Below are 10,239 nucleotides of genomic sequence, written 5' to 3' on the forward strand. Positions count from 1 at the left end.
CTCCCCTATCTTATATTTCCCCTGTATAAAACTCTACCATATCTTATCTCTCTCCATGTATAACACTCTCCCCTATCTTATTTCTCCCCTGCATACCACCCTCCCCTATCTTATCTCTCTCCTTGTATAACACTCACCCCTATCTTATCCCTCCTTATAACATGCTCCTCTATCTTATCTCTCCCACTGTATAACACTCTCCCCTATCTTATTTCTCCCCTGCATACCACCCTCCCCTATCTTATCTCTCTCCTTGTATAACACTCTCCCCTATCTTATCCCTCCTTATAACATGCTCCTCTATCTTATCTCTCCCACTGTATAACACTCTCCCCCATCTTATTTCCCCCCCTGTATAACACTGTCTTTCCTCATCTCTTCCTCTGTATAACACCCTCTCCTTCCTCATCTCTTCCTCTTTATAACTCCCTCTCCTTCCTCATCTATCCCTCTGTATAACACTCCTCTCCTTCCTCTTCTCTCCCTCTCTATAACACCCTCTCCTTCCTCATCTCTCCTTCTGTATAACACCCTCTCCTTCCTCATATATCCCTCTGTATGACACCCTCTCCTTCCTCTTCTCTCCCTTTCTATAACACCCTCTCCTTCCTCCTCTCTACCTCTGTATAACACTCTCTTCTCCCTCGTATTGCACTCTTTATTACACTCTCTCCTACCTCTTCTCTCCCTCTACTTCCTCCTCTCTCCATCTGTATAACATCCTCTCCCTCCTTCTCGCTCCCTCCCTCCGTATAACACTCTCTACTTCTTTGTATCTCCCTCTGTATAACACTCTCTCCTTCCTCTTATATCCCTCTATGTAACACCCTCTCCTTCCTTCTCTCTCCCGCTGTATAACACCCTCTCCTTCCTCCTCACTCCCTCCCTCCATATAACACTCTCTTCTTCCTTGTATCTCCCCCTGTATAACACTCTTTCTTTCCTCTTCTCTCCCTCTATGTAACCCCCTCTCTTTCCTCTTCTCTCCCTCTATGTAACACCCTCTCCTTCCTCCTCTCTCCCACTGTATAACACCCTTTCCTTCCTCCTCTCTCCCTCTGTATAACACCCTTTCCTTCCTCCTCGCTCCCTCTGTATAACACCCTCTCCTTCCTCCTCACTCCCTCCCTCCGTATAACACTCTCTTCTTCCTCGTATCTCCCCCTGTATAACACTCTTTCTTTCCTCTTCTCTCCCTCTATGTAACACCCTCTCCTTCCTCTTCTCTCCCTCTATGTAACACCCTCTCCTTCCTCCTTTCTCCCTCTGTATAACATTACCACCTTTAGCACCTTTGCAGCAGCAGCCCAGCGAGTCCAGAGTCAGACAGCTTCACAGCTTCAGGTGGTGAGTGATGCATAAAACAAGATTGTTATTTTATATTTCTCTACCTGGTATAATGTGTAAAATGGAGCTCTACCTGGTACAATGTGTAAAAGGGGGCTCTAGCAGGCACAATGTGTAAAAGGGGGCTCTCCCTGGCGTAATGTGTAAAAGGGCCTCTACATGGCATTATGTGTAAAAGGGGGCTGTCCCTGGCGTAATGTGTAAAAGGGGCTCTACCTGGTGTAATGTGTAAAGGGAGCTCAACCCGGCACAATGTGTAAAAGGGTGCCCTACCTGGCGTAATGTGTAAAATGGGGCTCTACCTGGCATAATGTATGACAGGGTCTCTACCTAGCATAATGTGTAAAAGGGGCTCTACCTGGTGTAATGTGTGTAAGTGGCACTACTGTGCGGCGTAATTTGAATAATGTAATATGAATTGGTATTATTTTTTGTGGTCACGCGCCTTCCCCATGAAGCCACACCCCTAAATTTTTGCACACTGGCCCTGTTCTTGCACACAGCGCTAAAATGTCTAGTTACAACACTATGGGGGTCATTCCGAGTTGTTCGCTCGCTTGCTTCTTTTAGCAGCATTGCAAACGCTAGGCTGCCGCCCTCTGGGAGTGTATCTTAGTTTAGCAGAATAGCGAACGAAAGATTAGCAGAACTGCTACAGTGTACTAAATAATTCCCTGCAGTTTCTGAGTAGCTCCAGACCTACTCCTAGACTGCGATCACCTCAGTCTGTTTAGTTCCTGGTTGACGTCACAAATACGCCCTGCGTTCGGCCAGCCACTCACCCGTTTCTCCAGCCACTCCTGCGTTTTTACCTGCACGCCTCCTGCGTTTTTACCTGGCACGCCTGCTTTTTTTAGCACACTCCCTGAAAACGGCCAGTTTCCGCCCAGAAACACCCACTTACTGTCAATCACACTACGATCACTCGAGCGTTGAAAAAACGTTGCTCGAGCTTGTGTAAATCTACAAAGTTTTGTGTGAAAGTACTTAGCGCATGCGCGCTGCGTACCATGCGCATGCGCATTTTTGCCATTTTTTCACTTAATCGCTGCACTGCGAAAATCGGCAGCGAGCGAACAACTCGGAATGACCCCCTATATTCCCCATGAATCCACACCCCTATATTTTTGCACACTGCTGTTTCTTGCACACAGTGCTAAAATTACGAACAAGGAAAAACGGTAGCATTATGGTGCACAACGTCGAATGGAATTTAACAATCAATCTCCTATATAATAGGCCAGATCTGTGACTTTGTGACTCATTTGCTAACGCTGGGCGGAGTCACAACACTGGGCGGAGTTAGTCAAATGAGTCACAGATCTGGGCAAATCTATAGGAGACTAGGAGCAGAAGCAGATGGTATGGCATGGCTAAGGCAGGGGTGCATATCTCCCAGCTTTCTTCAGGCAGACAGTAGTGATGTGCACTTGAAATTTTTCGGGTTTTGTGTTTTGGTTTTGGGTTCGGTTCCGCGGCCGTGTTTTGGGTTCGACCGCGTTTTGGCAAAACCTCACCGAATTTTTTTTGAAGGATTCAGGTGTGTTTTGGATTCGGGTGTTTTTTTTTAAAAACACTAAAAAACAGCTTAAATCATAGAATTTGGGGGTCATTTTGATCCCAAAGTATTATTAACCTCAAAAACCATAATTTACACTCATTTTCAGTCTATTCTGAATACCTCACACCTCACAATATTATTTTTAGTCCTAAAATTTGCACCTAGGTCGCTGGATGACTAAGCTAAGCGACCCTAGTGGCCAACACAAACACCGGGCCCATCTAGGAGTGGCACTGCAGTGTCACGCAGGATGTCCCTTCCAAAAAACCCTCCCCAAACAGCACATGACGCAAAGAAAAAAAGAGGCGCAATGAGGTAGCTGTGTGAGTAAGATAAGCGACCCTAGTGGCCGACACAAACACCGGGCCCATCTAGGAGTGGCACTGCAGTGTCACGCAGGATGGCCCTTCCAAAAAACCCTCCCCAAACAGCACATGACGCAAAGAAAAAAAGAGGCGCAATGAGGTAGCTGTGTGAGTAAGATAAGCGACCCTAGTGGCCGACACAAACACCGGGCCCATCTAGGAGTGGCACTGCAGTGTCACGCAGGATGTCCCTTCCAAAAAACCCTCCCCAAACAGCACATGACGCAAAGAAAAAAAGAGGCGCAATGAGGTAGCTGTGTGAGTAAGATAAGCGACCCTAGTGGCCGACACAAACACCGGGCCCATCTAGGAGTGGCACTGCAGTGTCACGCAGGATGGCCCTTCCAAAAAACCCTCCCCAAACAGCACATAACGCAAAGAAAAAAAGAGGCGCAATGAGGTAGCTGTGTGAGTAAGATAAGCGACCCTAGTGGCCGACACAAACACCGGGCCCATCTAGGAGTGGCACTGCAGTGTCACGCAGGATGGCCCTTCCAAAAAACCCTCCCCAAACAGCACATGACGCAAAGAAAAAAAGAGGCGCAATGAGGTAGCTGTGTGAGTAAGATAAGCGACCCTAGTGGCCGACACAAACACCGGGCCAATCTAGGAGTGGCACTGCAGTGTCACGCAGGATGTCCCTTCCAAAAAACCCTCCCCAAACAGCACATGACGCAAAGAAAAAAAGAGGCGCAATGAGGTAGCTGTGTGAGTAAGATAAGCGACCCTAGTGGCCGACACAAACACCGGGCCCATCTAGGAGTGGCACTGCAGTGTCACGCAGGATGGCCCTTCCAAAAAACCCTCCCCAAACAGCACATGACGCAAAGAAAAAAAGAGGCGCAATGAGGTAGCTGTGTGAGTAAGATAAGCGACCCTAGTGGCCGACACAAACACCGGGCCCATCAAGGAGTGGCACTGCAGTGTCACGCAGGATGTCCCTTCCAAAAACCCTCCCCAAACAGCACATGACGCAAAGAAAAAAAGAGGCGCAATGAGGTAGCTGTGTGAGTAAGATAAGCGACCCTAGTGGCCGACACAAACACCGGGCCCATCTAGGAGTGGCACTGCAGTGTCACGCAGGATGTCCCTTCCAAAAAACCCTCCCCAAACAGCACATGACGCAAAGAAAAAAAGAGGCGCAATGAGGTAGCTGTGTGAGTAAGATAAGCGACCCTAGTGGCCGACACAAACACCGGGCCCATCTAGGAGTGGCACTGCAGTGTCACGCAGGATGGCCCTTCCAAAAAACCCTCCCCAAACAGCACATGACGCAAAGAAAAAAAGAGGCGCAATGAGGTAGCTGTGTGAGTAAGATAAGCGACCCTAGTGGCCGACACAAACACCGGGCCCATCAAGGAGTGGCACTGCAGTGTCACGCAGGATGTCCCTTCCAAAAAACCCTCCCCAAACAGCACATGACGCAAAGAAAAAAAGAGGCGCAATGAGGTAGCTGTGTGAGTAAGATAAGTGACCCTAGTGGCCGACACAAACACCGGGCCCATCTAGGAGTGGCACTGCAGTGTCACGCAGGATGGCCCTTCCAAAAAACCCTCCCCAAACAGCACATGACGCAAAGAAAAAAAGAGGCGCAATGAGGTAGCTGTGTGAGTAAGATAAGCGACCCTAGTGGCCGACACAAACACCGGGCCCATCTAGGAGTGGCACTGCAGTGTCACGCAGGATGGCCCTTCCAAAAAACATTCCACAAACAGCACATGACGCAAAGAAAAATTAAAGAAAAAAGAGGTGCAAGATGGAATTGTCCTTGGGCCCTCCCAGCCACCCTTATGTTGTATAAACAGGACATGCACACTTTAACCAACCCATCATTTCAGTGACAGGGTCTGCCACACGACTGTGACTGAAATGACGGGTTGGTTTGGACCCCCACCAAAAAAGAAGCAATTAATCTCTCCTTGCACAAACTGGCTCTACAGAGGCAAGATGTCCACCTCATCATTATCCTCCGATATATCACCGTGTACATCACCCTCCTCACAGATTATCAATTCGTCCCCACTGGAATCCACCATCTCAGCTCCCTGTGTACTTTGTGGAGGCAATTGCTGCTGGTCAATGTCTCCACGGAGGAATTGATTATAATTCATTTTAATGAACATCATCTTCTCCACATTTTCTGGATGTAACCTCGTACGCCGATTGCTGACAAGGTGAGCGGCGGCACTAAACACTCTTTCGGAGTACACACTTGTGGGAGGGCAACTTAGGTAGAATAAAGCCAGTTTGTGCAAGGGCCTCCAAATTGCCTCTTTTTCCTGCCAGTATAAGTACGGACTGTGTGACGTGCCTACTTGGATGCGGTCACTCATATAATCCTCCACCATTCTTTCAATGTTGAGAGAATCATATGCAGTGACAGTAGACGACATGTCCGTAATCGTTGTCAGGTCCTTCAGTCCGGACCAGATGTCAGCATCAGCAGTCGCTCCAGACTGCCCTGCATCACCGCCAGCGGGTGGGCTCGGAATTCTGAGCCTTTTCCTCGCACCCCCAGTTGCGGGAGAATGTGAAGGAGGAGATGTTGACAGGTCGCGTTCCGCTTGACTTGACAATTTTCTCACCAGCAGGTCTTTCAACCCCAGCAGACTTGTGTCTGCCGGAAAGAGAGATCCAAGGTAGGCTTTAAATCTAGGATCGAGCACGGTGGCCAAAATGTAGTGCTCTGATTTCAACAGATTGACCACCCGTGAATCCTTGTTAAGCGAATTAAGGGCTCCATCCACAAGTCCCACATGCCTAGCGGAATCGCTCCGTGTTAGCTCCTCCTTCAATGTCTCCAGCTTCTTCTGCAAAAGCCTGATGAGGGGAATGACCTGACTCAGGCTGGCAGTGTCTGAACTGACTTCACGTGTGGCAAGTTCAAAGGGCATCAGAACCTTGCACAACGTTGAAATCATTCTCCACTGCGCTTGAGACAGGTGCATTCCACCTCCTATATCGTGCTGAATTGTATAGGCTTGAATGGCCTTTTGCTGCTCCTCCAACCTCTGAAGCATATAGAGGGTTGAATTCCACCTCGTTACCACTTCTTGCTTCAGATGATGGCAGGGCAGGTTCAGTAGTTTTTGGTGGTGCTCCAGTCTTCTGTACGTGGTGCCTGTACGCCGAAAGTGTCCCGCAATTCTTCTGGCCACCGACAGCATCTCTTGCATGCCCCTGTCGTTTTTTAAAAAATTCTGCACCACCAAATTCAAGGTATGTGCAAAACATGGGACGTGCTGGAATTTGCCCATATTTAATGCACACACAATATTGCTGGCGTTGTCCGATGCCACAAATCCACAGGAGAGTCCAATTGGGGTAAGCCATTCCGCGATGATCTTCCTCAGTTGCCATAAGAGGTTTTCAGCTGTGTGCGTATTCTGGAAAGCGGTGATACAAAGCGTAGCCTGCCTAGGAAAGAGTTGGCGTTTGCAAGATGCTGCTACTGGTGCCGCCGCTGCTGTTCTTGCGGCGGGAGTCCATACATCTACCCAGTGGGCTGTCACAGTCATATAGTCCTGACCCTGCCCTGCTCCACTTGTCCACATGTCCGTGGTTAAGTGGACATTGGGTACAGCTGCATTTTTTAGGACACTGGTGACTCTTTTTCTGAGGTCTGTGTACATTTTCGGTATCGCCTGCCTAGAGAAATGGAACCTAGATGGTATTTGGTACCGGGGACACAGTACCTCCAACAAGTCTCTAGTTGGCTCTGCAGTAATGATGGATACCGGAACCACGTTTCTCACCACCCAGGATGCCAAGGCCTCAGTTATCCGCTTTGCAGTAGGATGACTGCTGTGATATTTCATCTTCCTCGCAAAGGACTGTTGGACAGTCAATTGCTTGGTGGAAGTAGTAAAAGTGGTCTTACGACTTCCCCTCTGGGATGACCATCGACTCCCAGCAGCAACAACAGCAGCGCCAGCAGCAGTAGGCGTTACACGCAAGGATGCATCGGAGGAATCCCAGGCAGGAGAGGAATCGTCAGAATTGCCAGTGACATGGCCTGCAGGACTATTGGCATTCCTGGGGAAGGAGGAAATTGACACTGAGGGAGTTGGTGGGGTGGTTTGCGTGAGCTTGGTTACAAGAGGAAGGTATTTACTGGTCAGTGGACTGCTTCCGCTGTCACCCAAAGTTTTTGAACTTGTCACTGACTTATTATGAATGCGCTGCAGGTGACGTATAAGGGAGGATGTTCCGAGGTGGTTAACGTCCTTACCCCTACTTATTACAGCTTGACAAAGGCAACACACGGCTTGACACCTGTTGTCCGCATTTCTGTTGAAATACTTCCACACCGAAGAGCTGATTTTTTTGGTATTTTCACCAGGCATGTCAGTGGCCATATTCCTCCCACGGACAACAGGTGTCTCCCCGGGTGCCTGACTTAAACAAACCACCTCACCATCAGAATCCTCCTGGTCAATTTCCTCCCCAGCGCCAGCAACACCCATATCCTCCTCATCCTGGTGTACTTCAACACTGACATCTTCAATCTGACTATCAGGAACTGTACTGCGGGTGCTCCTTCCAGCACTTGCAGGGGGCGTGCAAATGGTGGAAGGCGCATGCTCTTCACGTCCAGTGTTGGGAAGGTCAGGCATCGCAACCGACACAATTGGAGTCGGACTCTCATTGTGGATTTGGGATTTCGAAGAACGCACAGTTCTTTGCGGTGCTACTGCTTTTGCCAGCTTGAGTCTTTTCATTTTTCTAGCGAGAGGCTGAGTGCTTCCATCCTCATGTGAAGCTGAACCACTAGCCATGAACATAGGCCAGGGCCTCAGCCGTTCCTTGCCACTCCGTGTGGTAAATGGCATATTGGCAAGTTTACGCTTCTCCTCCGACAATTTTATTTTAGGTTTTGGAGTCCTTTTTTTACTGATATTTGGTGTTTTGGATTTGACATGCTCTGTACTATGACATTGGGCATCGGCCTTGGCAGACGACGTTGCTGGCATTTCATCGTCTCGGCCATGACTAATGGCAGCAGCTTCAGCACGAGGTGGAAGTGGATCTTGATCTTTCCCTAATTTTGGAACCTCAACATTTTTGTTCTCCATATTTTAATAGGCACAACTAAAAGGCACCTCAGGTAAACAATGGAGATGGATGGACTGCCGATGGACATCCATAGTATACTTATGGATGGACTGCCGAGTGCCGACACAGAGGTAGCTACAGCCGTGGACTACCGTACTGTGTCTGCTGCTAATATAGACTGGATGATAATGATATGAAATCAATATATATATATGTATGTATATATAATATCACTAGTACTGCAGCCGGACAGGTAGATAATATATTTATTAGGTAATGATGACTGATGACGGACCTGCTGGACACTGTCAGCTCAGCAGCACCGCAGACTGCTACAGTAAGCTACTATACTATAGTAGTATGTACAAAGAAGAAAGAAAAAAAAAAACCACGGGTAGGTGGTATACAATTATGGATGGACTGCCGAGTGCCGACACAGAGGTAGCTACAGCCGTGGACTACCGTACTGTGTCTGCTGCTAATATAGACTGGATGATAATGATATGAAATCAATATATATATGTATGTATATATAATATCACTAGTACTGCAGCCGGACAGGTAGATAATATATTTATTAGGTAATGATGACTGATGACGGACCTGCTGGACACTGTCAGCTCAGCAGCACCGCAGACTGCTACAGTAAGCTACTATACTATAGTAGTATGTACAAAGAAGAAAGAAAAAAAAAACCACGGGTAGGTGGTATACAATTATGGATGGACTGCCGAGTGCCGACACAGAGGTAGCTACAGCCGTGGACTACCGTACTGTGTCTGCTGCTAATATAGACTGGATGATAATGATATGAAATCAATATATATATGTATGTATATATAATATCACTAGTACTGCAGCCGGACAGGTAGATAATATATTTATTAGGTAATGATGACCGATGACGGACCTGCTGGACACTGTCAGCTCAGCAGCACCGCAGACTGCTACAGTAAGCTACTATACTATAGTAGTATGTACAAAGAAGAAAGAAAAAAAAAACCACGGGTAGGTGGTATACAATTATGGATGGACTGCCGAGTGCCGACACAGAGGTAGCTACAGCCGTGGACTAACGTACTGTGTCTGCTGCTAATATAGACTGGATGATAATGATATGAAATCAATATATATATGTATGTATATTTAATATCACTAGTACTGCAGCCGCACAGGTAGATAATATATTTATTAGGTAATGATGACTGATGACGGACCTGCTGGACACTGTCAGCTCAGCAGCACCGCAGACTGCTACAGTAAGCTACTATACTATAGTAGTATGTACAAAGAAGAAAGAAAAAAAAAACCACGGGTAGGTGGTATACAATTATGGATGGACTGCCGAGTGCCGACACAGAGGTAGCTACAGCCGTGGACTACCGTACTGTGTCTGCTGCTAATATAGACTGGATGATAATGATATGAAATCAATATATATATGTATGTATATATAATATCACTAGTACTGCAGCCGGACAGGTAGATAATATATTTATTAGGTAATGATGACTGATGACGGACCTGCTGGACACTGTCAGCTCAGCAGCACCGCAGACTGCTACAGTAAGCTACTATACTATAGTAGTATGTACAAAGAAGAAAGAAAAAAAAAACCACGGGTAGGTGGTATACAATTATGGATGGACTGCCGAGTGCCGACACAGAGGTAGCTACAGCCGTGGACTACCGTACTGTGTCTGCTGCTAATATAGACTGGATGATAATGATATGAAATCAATATATATATGTATGTATATATAATATCACTAGTACTGCAGCCGGACAGGTAGATAATATATTTATTAGGTAATGATGACCGATGACGGACCTGCTGGACACTGTCAGCTCAGCAGCACCGCAGACTGCTACAGTAAGCTACTATACTATAGTAGTATGTACAAAGAAGAA

Source organism: Pseudophryne corroboree, chromosome 2, assembly GCF_028390025.1.
Source record: "Pseudophryne corroboree isolate aPseCor3 chromosome 2, aPseCor3.hap2, whole genome shotgun sequence".
In the NCBI taxonomy this organism is placed as follows: Eukaryota; Metazoa; Chordata; class Amphibia; order Anura; family Myobatrachidae; genus Pseudophryne; species Pseudophryne corroboree.